General features: G+C 53.4%; 1 protein-coding gene across 10 annotated transcripts in view; it reads right to left on the bottom strand.

The window, feature by feature from the left end:
* The window catches only part of LOC118523922 (uncharacterized), a 61,817-nt gene that overhangs the window by 10,716 nt on the left and 33,241 nt on the right, over positions 1–17,860 (bottom strand). For 4 of the 10 annotated variants that reach the window (XR_013441849.1, XR_013441853.1, XR_013441855.1 and 1 more), the window contains one exon: positions 9,995–10,480. The exons of 4 other annotated variants lie outside the window; for them this stretch is intronic. The gene's annotated coding sequence lies outside the window, so the exon portion shown is untranslated. The remainder of the gene's footprint in view (positions 1–9,994; positions 10,481–17,860) is intronic. 2 more of the 10 variants (XR_013441850.1, XR_013441854.1) reach the window with 1 other exon arrangement.

Raw genomic sequence — 17,860 nt, 5'->3', positions numbered from 1 at the left:
CCCAGAAAGCCAGAGCGGGCCGCAGGGAGAAGTTCAAATTGAGCAAGGGCTGCAGTTCTCTTCTTAAAGTCATGGAAAAATCTCTCTTCTAACCCTCTGGTTCAGGGAGGCCAGACCTCCCTCACCTCCACAGTGGCCTAGAAAGGGACACGTCCCCCCCGCCGCCAACCTTGTGCCATTTCCTCCCCTTCGTGTCCTCCTCCCTGGTGCTTCTCCCACCCACCCCGGCCAGCTCTCCATCCGTTGCTTTCCAGAATAGACACTCCCACCCCGGTCCCACCGGAGCCCTGATGCAACTGACGAGATACAGACAAAATAATAACTCCTAACAATCCTGTCTGTTAGAACTCAGCATCTGGAAAGAAGTCATCTCCTTGTGTCACAGGTCAAGAGATCCTCGAGTGTTCTTCAAGCTGAGCCCCGAATCTGAGCTTCCCGGCAGCACAAGTAAAATGAGAATGGGGGTCAGTTTCACGAGTCCCGTTGCCCAGAGGTCAGAAGCCCACTGATTCCTCTGAAGATGCGGCACTTTGCCAGGAACTGGAGCCTAAAATATATTTCCCTCTAGGTCTTACAGAGAGCACTGCCTGGGGCAGCAAGCACTAACAATAGCAGCATCCCAAAATAAATTCGACAGCCGGCCTCCTCCAGCCATTTTTCCTTAAAGCCCCATCATCAGGGAGGGACGGAATAAAGATTTTGTGGCGGCTAAATCATGTGGTCCAAGAGCAGCTCAGCTTCCTGAGAGCCCGACTCGCTTCAGGGATAAGTCTCATCTGGAAGAATGGATGGAATGCATGGCCTTTAAATAACCCCCATGAACTTTACGTCTCTCAACTGAGCTTTTGATAAAACTCGGGCAGCGGGAGGCAGTTGTTGGTTGTAACCGCTGACAAGGGTCTGGCAGGCAGCACTCTGGCGCGGGGCGAGGGTGGGGCTGTGGGGTTCTGGCACCTGCAGAGGTATCATTCACGGGCTCAGCTATTCACAGACTCCCCCAAAGGCCCAGGACATGCACGGCTTTCTCAGTTTGCTCTGGCCTGACGTGGAACTGGACCAAGAGGCTGGTGGAAAGAGGAGCAAGATTCAGAGCCGGCGGGGATGCTGGCCAGCCCTGAGCCCCGCCTCACTTTGAGTTACGATTATAGCTTGCATATATCGTGGGTCTAGGCATCAGGTCACTACCCCAGTTAATCTTCACAGCCGAGCTCCTGGGGAGATACCGTGACTGTGCTCATTTTACAGATGAATAAACTGAGGCTCAGAGGGCTTTGCTAGGAAGAGCAGGAGCTGTGATGCCCACTCGAGTCTGTCTGGTTCCAGAGCTCACAGGTTTTGTAACCGCTACACCATGGTCCCCTGCCACACAGGATGAGAGGTGAAACTTGTGGGAAAAGTGAAAAGGCAGTTAATTTGTGGCATGAGAGCACAGGAAACACATGACTCTCAGAATGCGATTCTGGAGAAAGCCGGAAGCCTGCAGCAACACACTGAATTTGAGGCCGTAGGGCTTCTCGAAGCCCCCTCAAATCCAGAGCCTGCTGGGTTATTAACGTCAGTTGTAGCCAGGTTCCTGTACAAGTCGGGGGGGGCCAGGGGTGTTGCAGAGAAGGGCCCAGCTTAAACAAAGCCTGCGGGGCAGTGGGGAAAGAGCACCCCACGACCAAGCTCGAGGCACCCCCCCAAAAGCCGCTGGGTACCCCCCCTGCAAGCCAGTGAGCGAGTGGTGCAGAGCCCAGCTTTTGGAAGCACAGGGCCAGGCTGCTTGGGGCCCAGGATCCCTGCTGGGCGCAGCCCTCTCTGCCTCCTGTCACTTCCTGGGAAACCAGCAGGAGGCAACATCCAGACCAAAGAGAAGCTGTGAAGCTGTCTTCCCAGCAGGTAGCCCTATGAGCTCAGGAGGGAGGAAAGCCCCATCTCCTTCCACTGGATACACTGACCTTCTTTAGAAGGTCTCTTTAGACTGGAGTCAGGAGTGTCTAGACCACAGGAAAGCTTTCCACATCAGTGAGCAATATGCTGACAAGCAGGGCTTCAGCTCAGCCCCATGAAATCTGATGACTCAGGAGGACGTGCAGTCTCTCCACAGACTTGTTTGCCAGGCGCGGCCAGGGGGCCCTCCCCGGGCCAGGTGTGAGGGTAAGGAGAGAAGACAGGCCCAGGCCTTGCCCTCAAAGGGTTTACAGTCTAGAAGAGGGCCCAGATGTGGAAACACCTCAGTGTGTCTTCATGAGAAAACTAAAAAAGGAAGGAGGTGAGGTAAGGAAGGATAAACATACAAAATAGATCAAGCATCTAACCACTTCTCCCCTTGCCCGCACTCCCTGTCACCACCATCATCTTGGGCCTAGATTACTGCAGTGGGGTCCTCAACACCGCAGGCCTGTTCCTACCACAGGACTTTGGGACTTGCTGCTCCCGTTGCCCTCCTACAGGTGTCCTTATGATTCAGCATCTTTTCGTCTTTGCCCAAATGTCCCTTCTCAGGGAGGCTTCCCCCATCTAGGCGACCCAATTAAAGTTCACAATGCTCCTCTCTCTTCCAGCCCACAGATGCTGTGGTAGGTGCGGTCCAGGGGGTTTTGGTCGCTAACTCTTCACAGCCTGCTCTCCTGAGGCACTCAGGACAAGTTTCCCATTGGTCTTGGCTAGAGGCTGTTTCCGTAGCCCTTGACCTTGCCAACGGTCAGCCAGTGCGCGGGGATCAAGCCTGGCTCCTTCAACTTACTTCCCCCTGGGGCCGGTCCTCTCCTGTCCTGTGGGGGGGAAATTCCAGCAGAGCCTGGGTGCTCCCGACCAAGCTTAGCCCTGACCTACTATCACAGGCCTGAGTAGCTGGTCACCAAACTCATCTCCTTCTCTTCTTGGGCACCCAGCTGGACTACATTTCCACCTCCTTTGTCATCAAGGGTGGCCAATGAGTGTGAGCAGAAGCAATGGGGGCTGAGGACAGTAAGAAGCAGATGTGCCGCATCCACCTCTCTTTCCCCTGCTGCCGTGACCATGTGGCCTAGGAGATGGCAGGGCCCTGGGATTAGAAGGAGCCTGGGTGCCCAGATTTCCCCTTGGACTGAGGCTGCCTACCAATCAGAGCAGCCATCTTGGACTTTATGTGAGCAAAAACTAAACCTTGTGAACATCCCGCGTGTTGGAAGTTGGCTCCTGTATGAATTTAGTGTTTAACTGCCTGTCTCTCTAGGGACTGGGGGCCTGCCCTCACGCCAGCGCTCCCTTGTCGCCTCCCCCCACTGCATTTCCCACCTGAACTTTGTCCTCTCTTCCCTCCCCCTCCCAGGCCTCCAGTGATGACTGAGCGGCTGAGGAGTGAACGCCTTCTGCTCTGGGGATCTGCGCCCTGCTGTTAAAAGGCAGCCTGGCAGAGGGAAGACTCTTCCCACGACCTCTCTGTGAGCCTGGTTCCAACGGTGTGTGACTTTGGGCGAGACTCCAGCCTTACAGAGATTCAGCTTCCTCATCCTTAGAATGGGAACAATGGCATCTGGCCATGCCACCTCACAGAGGGAAAGGCGGGAAGGCCTGATCCGCAGGAGCAGCTACTCTGAGCTGGGTTCTACATACATCACCGCACGTTTAGTACTGAAGTAAGGAAACTGAGGCATGCAGAGGTTTCAAAGTAACCTCCCCAAGTTCACCCGGTTAGTTAGGTGGTTGCCCCCACTCCTGACTTGGTCCTCCTCATCTTCTCTCCCTCGTGGGTAGCACCACTACCCACCGAGGAGCTCAACTCTGAGAACTCAGGTCCTGGCTGACTCTTCCCTCACCCACATCTCCCAAAGCCCAGTTATTTTACCCCCTCTAATAGCTGCCCAATCCAGCCCTTCCCTCCGTGTCTATAGCCACCAGTCTGGTCCAAGCCCTCTGCATGCCTCTCCTGGACTCCTGCGTTAACCCCCTCAGTGGTCTCCATGCAGCTCATCCTCCACGCGGCAGCCACCAGCATCTTCTGGAAATGCAAATCTGACCATGCCAAATCCCAGGTTAGGAGAGCTCAGTGGCTGCCTACTGCTCTTATGACAAAGCCTTGCCATGGTCCAGCCAGCTTGAGAGATCCAGCCTCATCTTGAACGCCATCCCCCTGCCCATCTCCTCTCCATTCCAGTCAGTGCAGACTTCTCCGAGTTCCCGGAACGCTCACCAACTCCCTCCTTGGTGGGAACCGCATTTGCGCATGCTGTTCCTTCTACGTTCAACACTCTTCCTTCCCCACTTCACCTAGTTTACTCCTGATCACCCTTCATATCTCAGGTCTGGTGTCACTTCTTCGAAAACTTGTCCCTGACCTCCTTCAAGAGATGACCTCCCCCTATAGCCCTCAACACCGTTATTATTTTCTGTCCATTTGAGTCGTTATTTGGTGAACATGGGTCTCCCTTCCATGACTTTAAGTTGCATGAGGACAGGAACTGTCACCATTTTGCTCACTATTGAAACCGGTGCCTGCACCGTGCCTGACCCATAGTAGAACTTCAATATTGGCCCAGTGAGTCAAGCCGTGAAAGCTGAACTTGAAATCCAAGTGTGCCTTGGATTGGTGTGCTCCTTGCTCACCAATGTTGTGAGGAATTGTATTCATCTGCTCAGGCTGCCATAGCGAAAGACCGCAGACTGGGTGGCTTAGCCAACAGAAATGTATTTTGTCGTGTTCTAGAGGCTGGAAGGCCCAAGTCAAGGTGCCAGCAGATGTGGTTTCTGGTGAGACCTATCTCCTCGGCTTGCAGATGCACCTTCTTGCTGGGCCCTCACATGGCCTTGTCTGTGTGCACCCTGTTGCCTTTTCTTATAAAGACACCAGTACTGTTAGAGAAGACCCACCCTTGTGACCCTGTTTAACCTTAATTATCTCCTTCAAGGCCCCGTCTCAAAAACAGTCCCATGGTCAGTTAAATCTTCAACATTTAGGGGGACACAATTCAGTCCATAACATTCTGCCATCTAGCCCCCCAAATTCACATCATTCTCACAGGCAAAATACATTCACCCCATTCCAACAGCCCCAAAGTTGACCCATCCGTCATCAAGTCCAAAGTCTCCCTGAATGTCATCTAAATCAGGTATGGGTGAGGCTGGAGGTATGATTCATCCTGAAGCAGAATTCTTCTCCAGTGGCAAGCCTATGAGACCAGACACGTTCCGTGCTTCCAGATCACAACGGCGGGATGGGCGTAGTAGACAGACATTCCCATCCAAAAGGGAGCAATTGGGAAGAAGGAAGGGGTAAGATTTCCAAGCAATTCCAAAACAACAAGGCAAGTTCCATTTGATCTAAAGGCTCCAGGTCAACCTTGTTTAGCTCAGCATTCTGCCCTCTGGGCCCCCTGGGGCGGCAGGATCACCCCCAGGGCCCTCTGCGGTGGCCCTGGCCCCTCAGCTCTGGGCTGGCGTCCTGGCCCCCTGCCCCTGAGGAGGGGCCAGGACAGACAACGGCATCCCCTGAGCCTAGTGACAGCTCTGCGGATCTCTGAATCACCTTCATGCTCACTTTTCCCTCTTCCTGAAGGACACCCATGTTTGAGGCTGGATCCTCTACCGCCCTAACCTGTAGATCCAGACATCCGAGAGCCTTCCTCCATTCCATCTTCTCTGGTCCCTTCGGTCCCCACTGCTGGTGTCTCTGCTGCTATAGTCCCAACTCCATCCCTGGCTTCAGCGGGGGCTGATTAATTCATGGGTCATCTTTACAGAATGACCATCCAGCCACATCCTTGGTGTTTTCTCCAGAACACACTTTCTCGTGTTTTGAAATATGGATAGGCTGAGCATTTTCCAAATCTTCAAGTTCTGGTTTCCTTTTGCTGAAAAAATTCTTTCAATTCCTCCACCGACCTCCCCCCCCTCACATTTTACTATAAGCAATAAAGAGGGACCAGGCCGCCCTTCTCACTTTGCTTAGAAAAAATGCTCTGCTAAATATCCAACGCTGACACTCACAAGATCTACCTTCTACAAAACACTAGAACACAAGTCAGCCAAATCCTTTGCTACTTTATAACAAGGATTGCCTTTCCTTCCGCTTCCCATAGCACCTTGATCATTTCCACCTGAGATCCTACTGGAAGCACCTCTGCTATTCATATTCCACCAACATGCTAGTTACCACAATGCTGTATTCTCTGCAGTTTTTCCCCTTCCTAAGCCCTCGCCAGTATGGCCTTTGATGTCCATATTCCCACCAAAAGTCCCTTCAAGGTGATTAGGATTTTTCTAGCATGCACCTCAAAATTCTTTCAGCCTCTCCTTATTATCCAGTTCCAAAGCCATGTCCACATTTGTAGCTATTTGTTATAGCAGCAACCTTTCTTGCTACCATCATCTGTACTTTTCACGATTCTTCAAAAAAACCCAAAACCAATAGGATAGATAGATAGATAGATAGATAGATAGATAGATAGATAGATGATAGACAGATAGATGATAGATAGATAAAGAGATTTATTATAAGGAATCCACTTATAGAGAGACTAGCAAGTCCAGAATCTGCAGAGCTGATGTCCTAGTTCAAGTTTGAAGGCCAGCAGGCTGGTGTAGAAGCAGGAAAAGCCAATGTCCCAGTTCCAAAGCTGTCAGGCAGAATTCTCTCCTCCTCTGGGGAAGGTCAGCTTTTGGTTCTATGCAGGTCTTCCACTGATTGGATGAGGCCCACCCCCACACTATGGAGGGCAATCTACTTTACTGGTCTACCAATTTAAATGTCCATTTCATTCAAAAATACTTTCACAGAAACACCCAGAATAATGTTTGACCAACCATCTGGGGACTCCATGGCCCCCAGTCAAACTGACACGTATAATTAATCATCCCAGGAATCGCACCAGATGGTACACGTGATCAAGGTTTCATGAGTATGCAGGACCAGCATAAGGGATTAGCACCAGAGCCAACACTGTGATTTGCCATTCACTCATTCCATACCCATTTATTACACACCTACTATAAGCATCTCAGTTATCTATTGCCATGTAACAAACCACCCCAAAACTTAGTGGCTTAAAACCCCAACAGTTTATTTATTTCTCATGATTTTGTGGGTCAGGAATTTGGGCCGGGCTCAGCAGGGTGGTTCTTCTCAGCTGGGCTAGGCTGGAAAATTCAAGAAGACCTACTAAAGCATCTGGTGCCTTAGCTCCTCCACGAGGCTGCTCTTTCTCCAAGTGCTGTCCCATCATTCACCTGTCTACCCACACTTCTTTACAACTGGGTGGCTAGCTTCCCCAAGAGTGTTCCAAGAGAACAAGCCCCAAGAGGAGAAGCAAGCACTGGTCAGATCTATGCTTGCATCATGTTTCTAATGCCACATGGGCCAAAGCAAGTCACATGCCCAAGCCCATGTGGGGGGGGGCCCCAATGTAACAGTCCACCAACATAGGAGAGGACACACATCCTGACTCTTGTCCTCAAAGTTCTCCCCATCCAGCATGGCATATTGTGATGAGCAAGCCCCAATGTGAATTCCCGGCATCTCCGAGTAGAGCACCCCATTTTGTACTGGTCAATGCACCAGTGCTCTGGTGAGAGCACCCCAGTGTACTGGTCGATATCATATGATGATAAGTGCATTCATGGTTTTATCACTCTTCATACGCATATTTTTTTTCAAATACATTTTAAAAGAAAATATTGCTAGTTTTGTATGTTTGTGGGAGGATGCTCTATTACATTCCTTGACATACTAATGTTGCTAGAAGACAGTTTTGGAAATACTGGCCTGGTGGCTTCTAGTAGGGTGGCCACAGACACAAGTAGGGGGCCCATGGTGGATTGGAGACGGTGTGTCCCAGAGGGCTAGAAGGCCCAGGTTTTCTGCGGGACCATCTGTTTCACTCTGTGCCATGAGTGATGGGAGGAAAGAGTTCAGGGAGCATCATTCCCATACCACTCAAGTACGGGCTGGGACAACACATGTCAGGTGACCCCAGGATGTCCTACTGTGTCACCCTGTGCCCTCACTACACCTGGCACCAGAGGGAGTCACATGTTTCACACCCTGAACAACACCCATCCCATCACATATGACCTCACTTCAGAATGACTGAAACATCCTCAGGTGGCAGTTCTCAAGAGCTCAAAAGTTCCATAGCAGAGGCCGGTCTCTGAAGCAGTGTGTAAGAGAGGCCCCCAGCACTGACCAGAGCGAACAGGGCCACTGGCTAGCGGACCAAGTTGCTAAGAGAGGACTTGCTCTGGTTGTCTGCAGCAGAATCCCCAGGGGCTTCTAGAAGATTCCAGCGTATCGTGCTGGAAGGAGGCCCAGGAATCTGCAATCTTAGCCTCCACCATGGGTCACAGGGGCTGGTCCCTCACCAGATTTAGAGTTGCCCTGTGGCTTTTTCTGAAAAGTCCCCATGGGGTGGGGGCAGGAGAGATCCACCAACCCCGAGACAGGGCCCTTGCTGATGTCTACTGCAGGCAGGACACAGGTGGCCAGCAGCCAAGAGAGTCAAGTGGCTTCACATGCTCAATGGACTTTGTATTTTCAGACTCTTGAGATACATATATTTCTCTTGCAAGTTCAGAGACAACTTGCCCCTACAGGTTTCCTTCTCAGAACAATCCCCAGAGATTAAATCTGTTTTGAGTTGTATTTTGAAAAAAGAGGAAATTGGATCCTGGTTCTGGGTGGGAGGAGGGGTGAGGGGAGGAGAAGGGAAGTTCAGAAAGAAGGCAAAAGGCACAGATTTCCAGAAAGTTCCTCATGCTTCCCCCTCCCCCACCCCTGCATTTTTTTCCTATGCACTCCTACCCAATCTAAGACAAAACCCGGCTCTGGCTTAGATACACCCTCCTCCTTCCCGGCCTCACTCCAAAGGTGCCCACAGCTCCTCTCAGAACTAGGGCCCAGCGGAGAAAGTCACACAGAGAAAGACAAATACTGCATGGTCTCACTTATAGATGGAATCTGAAAAAAAAAAAAAAAAAAGAAAGAAAGAAAAAACAGAACTCATAGAAACATGGGACAGATCGTGGTTACCAGAGGCTGGGGTGGGGTCAGGGGAGGTTTGGGCGAAGGTGGTCAAAAGGGGCAAACTTCCAGTTATAAAATAAATTAAGCCCTGGGGATATAAAGTACAGCACGGTAACTGCAGTTACTACGACCATATTTTGTATTTGAAAGTTAGTAAGAGAGTAACTCTCGAAAGTTCTCACCACAAGAAAATAAATATGCAGCTATGTAAGGTGATGGATATTAACTAAACCTATTGTCATAGTCATTTTGCAATATATCCATATATCACATCACTGTGGGCACGTTAAACTTACACAGTGTGAAACTAATACAATTTTATCTCACTCAAACTGGAAAAAAGAAAAATAAAAAAATAAAAGCGTTGATTCGCAGGGTGTTCAGGGTTAATTCTAGTGTCAAATATTTGGAATGCAGATATTCTGGATTAGCTCAGCCTTATGCTTTAACGATCAGTCAAACTGGGGCTAGAGTTGATATCCTCTAAGAAGGCCTTATTTATGAATTCCAAACTGTCCTCATGATCATGTCCTAATTCCTGTGACAATACTCTTATCAAGTTGCTTATGTACCTTCACATCTGCGTTTGTGTTTGTATTGGGTGAGTCCTTCCCACACTTAAAAAAAAAAAAAGAACCAGGGCCTCCAGCTCACCAGTCCCCAGCTCTGCCTGCAGCCCTCCCCTCCGGACCTTCTCTCCAGAACCCAGGCCCCCCGGCCCCGGGGTCTGACCACACACTCCACACCAGCGGAGAAGGACATCAGAGGGTAATGCTTAACCCAAGAGCTACAAGGTGGCTGAGGCAGTGTGGCTGGGAGCACACTCGGGGGTCTTCCCACGGGGTCCCATGTTAGACCCAGACCACCCACGCACTGACCCACAGCCCCACGTTGCCCATCACGTTTCCACCTGCTTTCTGCCCGGTTCTGACGCCGGCGTCTCTACAGACGTTCCTTAAGCTCCTCGGTGCCTCAGTTTTCTGACCTGTAAATGGGCATAATAACAGTTGCTACCTGATGGGTGGCGGCGAGGGTTGAATGAGGTGATGTCAGCAAAGCACGTCGCACCGTGCCTGGGGGACAGCTAGTGCTCGCTCAGTGCTGGCGACTGTGGCTGTCACTACCGCCACCATCGTGACCATCACCCTTGGGGTAACAGCTTTCCCGAATCCAGCCGTTGGGTAATCTCTTGTGTTAGCCAGATGTGAAAAACCAAAGTCTTTGGGAGCACGTTCAGGGTTGTTGTTGGGTTTTTTCAGCAGCGGGAGGAGGCCCAGTTGGGAGAAGGTCTAGCAGAACTGCCTTGGACGTTCGGGGTTCGGGATGAGCACCCAGATATAGCACAGCTGGGGATGCAGCTGAAATTGGCTGCCCGCCCCCTGCCTTCCGCCCGTGTGCAGGATTCGCGCTCAGCTGGGTGTTGTGTACATGCTGGGTGGGGGTGCCAGGTGGGTGCTGAGTGCAACACTTTCGTCGTGGAGAGTCCTGAAGGGGTGCTGTCTGGCAGAGAGGTTTCAAGTTAGTTTTGGTTCCTGCTTGTTCTCCTCAAAGACCAAGGCTTTTCCTGACAGGTTTGGATCCCTGTGAGGCAGATCTGTGAGCTCTGCGGAGAGACACTCTCAGGGGCCCTCTCTCCCCACTAACCAGAGACCCAGAGGCCCTGTGGGGTTAAGGGGGCTGGAAGGGCTGATTTCGGCCCCCCCCCCCACCGCGGACCCCTGACCCAGGGAATCGGAGTCAGACTGCTCCCTGTGAAAAATCTCTTCACAAGAGGCTAGCTGCCTCTGCTCAACTGCCAAGGGCCCTGAGTCACCCAAGCCCACCCAGGGAGGGCGCAGAGAAGGACGCCGAAGAGCCCCTAGAGAGGCCTGTCTCAGGGTAACCAGTCTTGGGACATTCTTAACCCCAACCAAAGTGGGGGGGCACCCTTCACAGCCTCCACCTCTGCATGAGGGCCTGGCGAACAGCTGTTCCCAGCTGAAGGCTCCGCATGCCCCCCACCCAGTCCGTCCCCAGGGGACATGGAGCAGCTTTGATGAAGCCTATCAAAGCATTCTTGTGCTTACAGCTGTTTCCTGGGAGGGCAATTAAAGTCACAATACCCCCACCCCCACCCCCTGCATCTGTTTAAGGGGCTGATGGCTGGTACTCCACCCTCAGCCCTGAGGGAGGTCTCCCGGCCTGCAGCTTGGGGGAAAAGGACTCGTGCACTGCAGAGAGTCACAGTTTAGGGCCTTTGACCATTGGGACTGGAAGGGAACACCCATCCCCGTTTTACAGATGATTAAGCTGAGGCCAAGCTAGCCCCTGCTCCCAAAGGGCTCCCCCACATAGCACCCACTTCCCCATGGGTCCTCTAGACAGGCCCTGCTCCTCCTCCTCTGGCTAAAATCAGCCTCCACTTACATAAGGCTTGAGGGAGGCACAGCGGATTGAAAGGGCCACATGGAGGGGAGGCTGCTCTGAAAGGCCTGCTCTGTCCCCTTCCCCTGCATGAGCCATTACCCCCTTCCCGGCCACTATTTTAATACCCAATCTGTGAATTCATTTAAATCAGGGTTTCTCAACCTCGACACTGTCGACATTTTAGGCTGGGTATTTCTTTGTCGTGGGGCTGCCTTGCAGGATGGTCTGCAGCATCCCCGATCTCTACCCGCCAGACACCGGTGGCACCCTCCTCTGGTCACGACGACCAGAATTATCTCCAGACATTGCCAAATGTTCCTTGGGGGCAAAACCATGCCGGGCTGAGAACCACTGATTTCAGTGGATTCATGGGAGAAGAATGGTGAATTCACTGGCCTAGGAAGCTCCCTTCTCAGCCAGAGGTGCTGGCTCCCCACCCCGAGTCTGGGCTTCCCGAGCCATGGGTGCACATCCCCCTCAGACCGAGCTCCCTGAGGGCAGGGGCCACGCCTTCCTGGTGGTCACCTTGGGGGAAAGCGAAGTGTGGAGCTGGTGCTGCCCACAGGGAGCTTCTGGGATGACTCGCCAGCAGGGGGCACTGTGGACTCAGGCACAGGGCTTGGGCCGCTGGGCAGGTGCAGGCGGGACTAGCCTCCCTCACCTCCTGTTCTGTCCTGTTCTGTGCCCTGCCCCCCACACACCTCAGCCAGACTTGCCTGCCTTGAGCACTGCAGGGTCTCCAGCTCCTCACATCTTCCCAGACTGACCCCATTGTTCTCCCTTCCTCCTGATGAGGAAGAAGGAGAAGGAATTATTATGCCCATTTTGCAGATGAGGAGGCTGAGCCATATAGATGCAAAAAAGGCTGGAAGGGATGGCGGCAGGGCAGAGTGGACAGAGTCTTGGCTTCAGAGCCTCAGAAGATCTGGTGTACTAGCCTGCGGGTTCGGCATTGCATTCCCTGTGTGGCTGGGGGCACACTTCGGGGCCTTGTTGAACAAACCACCTCAACTGCAGTACGGGAGGCAGTCCACCCTGAGCCCCGGCTGAGAATAGTCTGACACTGAGTATAGCAGCCCTGTGTGGACGGCTCTGGGCTGGGGGCGGGGGTGGGGGTGGGGGTGGGGGGAGGGACTGTCCTGGGAGGATCAGTGGGTAAAAGGGGACCAGGCACCCTTGCCCAAAACCTTATCCAGGTGGGGAGAGCAGACAACCAGAAAGCGGATGAGCAGAGGCAGAGGAGACCAAAGGGGCTGAGCTGAAGGAGAGCTCTCGGGAAGGGACGGGAGGGCTGAGGTGTCAGCACTTTTTCCCAGGTCCTGGTAATTAGTAACAACAGTGGAAACCGTCGGTGCCATTTGATACCACGGTCGTGGTGTGCCAGGCTCTGTGCCAAGCATTTGACTGACTCAATGACCCATCCTGAGAAGCAGGTAATGGTATTAACCCATTTGATAGACAAGGGAAGGAAAGTTCGGAGATAACTGTCTGAAGTCCCCAGTGGGAAGGGGGCAAAGCTGAATACCCCCCAGGCCTGCCTGGCACGTGCCCACTGCTCTCTTGGTGGAATCAGGGTCCAGGAGGAGAGAGAATAAAGATGAGTCTACAGCCGGGGAGGCGCCACAGGGCAGTGCACACTCACTGTGCAATGAACAGAGTAGAGCCGGGGCACTGGGGAAGGAGCAACCCACACATACATATGCAGTCTGGGAGGCTTTCTGGAGGAGGAGGTTACTTCTCTTTAGGCTGACAAGGACGGGAAGGGCATTCTCAGCAGCCTGAGCAAACTTAAGCGAGCAGTTTCAGCCCAGCTGTTCCCAACATGCACGTGGCCTGTCCATGTCCTACAGTGCTGGGGCCTGAGGCCGGGGCGGGGGCGGGGGTGGGGCTGGCAGGAGCTACCGGGAGGGGAGAGTTTCATTGCATCAGCAGAGACCCCCCTGGCAGCTATATGGAGGATGGCCCAGGAGGTGAGATTGGTTCTACTGCCTGTTCTTAGGGAAAGAGATGAGTATCTAATCTATTACAGAAATGGGGGCAGGGAGAGGGGGAGGGTAAAAACTCAAGATACCAAAGTGTTAGAATCCACTAAATGAGATGGCTAATCAGATGTGATGGACAGAAGGCAGCAGTCAAGGATGACTCAGCCTCTGGCTTGCGTGATGGGGAGTCTTACCCTGAACTACGATCTAGCACCCAAGTAGAGGGAGGGGCTGCTGAGAAAGACAAGTTGTCTGGGATAAATGAGTTTGAGGTATGTGGGGCCTAGCTATGTAAGTGGAGGTGAGCTTTGGGCTCAGGATTAAAGAGGGATACAGGCTCAAGCTATAGCCAGAATCAGGCTATACTCACTGAGGTTAAGCAGCCTGGGTTGACTAGAATTTGAGCTCAGTCTGTGGCCTAGGAGGGAAGTACTACAGTAGAACAGCCACTAGACTACACTGAGGATCCCGTGTTCTCAAACTTGAAAAGGGATCCAGGGGTCTGAGCTGACCACAAGCTAAGTTCAGCAATGGTGCCCATCACTCTCAAGGTGTGCACCTCCCTGACAGCATGAATAAGAACTCAACTCAGGGCTTAAAGGGAAGCTAAAAGATTCCAGAGCAGATGGAGTCAACTGATTTAAAGTTCTTAAACATTGAGGTATGGCCTTGTCTCTGAAACTCTTCCTGACTCCCTTTTCCCTTCTCTGCGGGACCTCCCTTCCCCACCCCCGCCTCCTGGCTGGCTAGTGAACACTGCTAAGCACTTCCACATTTATTATCTCATTGAGTCCTCGATGGTTTCCTCCATTTGACAGGTGGAGAAAGAGAAGCCCAAAAAGACTGGGGTGTGTAGGGCTGAGCCCAGGCTTGCTCCTTCATGCCTCTCTCTGGGCTCACCCCCGTCTTACATGGAACAGCATTCGACAACGTTCCAGGATGCTGAGGCAGCCAGTGTTTGGGTGCAGAGTGGCCAGGCCAATTGATGGCCTTCTGGCCACGAGGGTGAGTGGGGGAGAGCTAGCCGGGGCCCAGGTATGCTATCTGCTCTCAGGAGCCGCTCAGGAGCTGCTGGGGGTAAGAGGAGGGACCTCAGTGGTGGGTTTGGGGGGTTTGTTTGTTTTTTCTTTTTCCTTCTAAGAACAGTTCATTTCATCGTGAACGGTGTTGAGCAATCTCCCCCTCCCCCTGCCCTGGCCTCAGGCGGTGACATTTGAGGCGCTGTCTCCTGGGGCCACAGAGGATGCTGCTTGGGCAGTTCAAAGGGTTGGCTCTTCTCCCTGCCCGGCCCCACCCACTTCCCTTCAGGGCCTCCCTGGCTTGCCAAGCCTGGGCAGCCTCCCATCAAGGACTGAGGTCCTAACCCCTGTGGCCTGAGCGGAGGGCCTCGTGCACCTCCCAGCCAACCCCCTCTGCTATCCACCTCAGACGGTGGGGAGGGGCCGGAGGAGGGCGGCGTGGGCCGGCGACCAAACCCTTCCCTCCTCTTGGCACCTGGCCGCAGAAGAGACCGGGCTGAGGCTGACCCGGAACGGCATGTGTCTGGTCATCCCTGCTCCGCTGACTCCATGGCCCCTACCATGTGCCACTGACCACAGGGCGGCACTGAGAAGGGCGGCCAGAGGGAATGCTAGGTGGCGGAGGAGGAGGAGGGTGGGGGGAGCACAGGCTTCGGCCCCCAGGAGGCAGCCCTCCAGGTTGGAGCAGCAGCAAGGAAGGAGCTGGGGCCTCCAAGGGAGCTGGGTCCCCGGGGGAAATTGGCTGGACAGGGAGGCGGGGAGAAGGCCGGCAGGGCAGCCCAGTCTGAGCCTGGGAGAGCCTGGGAACCCAAAGGCCCATCACAGAGGCTTGGAGGCAGATAGGCCTGCATGAGACAAAACTTATGCCTGAGCCAGCAGAGGGCTGGACTTGGGGACCGCACCCCAAGGATGCAGCCTCCAGAGAGCATTTCCTGGGAGGTAAACGGAGACCCCTGTCCAGCAAGTCAAGAAACTAGGCCAAGCACCTTGATGCCACGTGACTGACTGAGGGTCCCAATTTACCCGCCCTGGTAAGCTTCTGGCAAGAGGCCTCCACCACCTTCCCTTCCAGGATATGCCAGCCTGCAGGCTGCGGTGCCGAGAAGGAGACCAGGCGGTGGTGATGTCAACCAGGGAATTAAGTAAGCAGAGGGCCGATAACATCACCCCGAAAGGCTTGCTGTGGGCAAGGTGACTCATCGAACACAGGCCCCACAATCACAGGGTGATTGTTGTTGTGCCCAGTCTGTAGGACTGGGGAGGAAGAAGGAGGCCGGGACAGGTTCTTCACCGAGTCCTCTGCTCGGTGGAGAAGTCTCAGAACACAGTGTCCTCCGCTTTCAAAGTTCACTGCTGGCTCAGGAAACAGCCCTCCCCGCTGTTGTGATCATCGCTGTCCACAGCGTTTGGTGTGTGTTGGTGGGGTGTGCTGGGGTGATTTCCCCACCCGCATCCCCCTAGGTGCTCCAGGTACTAGAGATTGCTGACAGCAGAACAGTTGCTCCCCCCGCCCCCATGGCTGGACGACCGTCTGCAGAGACAATGGCACCGGATGGCAAACTGCTAACCGCGACCAGACCACGTGGTGTCCTCATGGTGGGTACAGCCTGTTCCTCCTGCTGCAGGCACCTGTAGAGCTGCCTCGACTCATCACTCCCTCACCCCCTTGGGTCTGCTGAGGGGGCCAGAACTGCTGTGTTCTTCCCACCCCCAGGGTGGTCATGTGTGGTTGTCCAAGTTGAGAACTGAACAACTGGGGGGGCTCACCACTTTACAGTCGGTGTGCCAGACCTCATGTCTGTACATGCTGGCCCTGCCCCTTCTCTTTTCTAAATTACTTCTCACTCCCCTCTTCCACCTAAAATTATCTATTTAGTTTGCCCTTAGTAAGTTCACCTTCACACCAAACTTTCCCCCATAAAGTATAAGCTTCTTTCTTGACCATCTGACTCCATTCATTCATTCATTCCACACAAAAATTGTTGAGTTTGTGCCAGGTACAAGATAGATCTGCCCCGAGCTCATGGAGCTCACATTCTAATTGGGGTAGGGGTGAGGGAACAAGAAATAAATAACATGGGCGCCCGGGTGGCTCAGTCGTTAGGCGTCTGCCTTCGGCTCGGGTCATGATCTCAGAGTCCTGGGATCGAGTTCCGCATCGGGCTCCCTGCTCAGCCTGCTTCTCCCTCTCCCACCTCCCCTGCTTGTGTTCCCTCTCTCGCTGTGTGTCTCTCTGTCAAATAAATAAAATCTTAAAAAAAAAAAAAAAAAAAAAAAGAATAACATGATGCATAAAACTGCAAGGGACAGTAAGTGCCATGAAGAAAAATAAAGCCAGGCCAGGAGGTGGAGGATGATAAAACCCTACTTCAGCTAGGACTAGCCAGAAAGACTTCTCTAAGGAGTTGGCCTCTGAGTGGAGAGCTGGAGACAGTGAAGGAAGAAGGCTTCCTGGCAGAGCCCCTCCTGCCAGGCACCCAATGCCAGAAGAAAGTTCCTTAATCCTGCCTGGTTCTGACAGCACCTGGGGCTGCCTAAGGCACTCACTTCCCAGCGCTGGGTGTCCATTTCCTCCTTGACAAACAAGAGGCCTAGCTGCACTGACTCTCCAAGGGCCCCTCCAGCATGAAGTCACTCACCTGTAGGCATAAGGAACTTCATGACAGGAGCCTGCCTTGGAAGGCCAGCTTGGTCACAGACAAGCTGTGTGACCTCAGGCAGGTTACTTAGCCTCTCTGAGCTGTTTCCCTTATCTGTAAAATATTCACTTCAGGGTATTGTGAAGGATTAAATGAGCTCGTGGATATGAAACCACCTTGTATATAGTGGGTGCTTAATAGATGCCTTCCAGGGCCACACCTGAGAGATGTGAGGCGGTGTGGGGAAGTAAAGAGGTGCTGTTGACTGAGTGCCTTTCATTAAAGGAACCTGGAGAGGGCAATGTGGACGCAAAGACACAAGGCTCTGCTGGCTGCCCCGCTGTGTGGAGAGCAGCTGTGGGAGCCCCTGGGCTGGGACCCCACCTCACAGAGCCAGGGGCTTAGGCGGGGGCAGGCAGGGTCATGCACTCCCCACTGACGTCAGTCAGCAGGCGAGGCAGGGCGGGGTGGGGAGCTGTGGTGTGGTGCGGGCCCTTGAACTGTCATACCACCGAGGCCAGCTTTCAACTTCCTCTGGGGCCCAGGGTGTGCTCAGCCGGTCCTCTCTTCCTTCCTCCTTCATTCGAGCTCTGTTTGGGGTGAGCACTGTCTACCCTCAAGCTTCAGTCATCACGCCCCCTTGCCAGCTCCCAGGACTCCCAGTTCTTTCCAGCCCCCCATCAGCAAGAGCTCTTTCTCGAGGCCTGCCGTGAGTCTGGGTTCCTGGACGCCCCTGGGAGCCCTGGAGCAGCAAGCAGGACCCGCCAGCCTTGGGGTGCAGGCAGTCACGGGAGGTGGCCATGACTGGCTGCCAGGGCCGTGCACTCTTCATCC

This window comes from Halichoerus grypus, chromosome 10 (assembly GCF_964656455.1).
Source record: "Halichoerus grypus chromosome 10, mHalGry1.hap1.1, whole genome shotgun sequence".
Taxonomy (NCBI): domain Eukaryota; kingdom Metazoa; phylum Chordata; class Mammalia; order Carnivora; family Phocidae; genus Halichoerus; species Halichoerus grypus.
The sequence above is the reverse complement of the archived record's forward strand: the minus strand, read 5'-3'. Positions and strand labels throughout refer to the sequence as shown.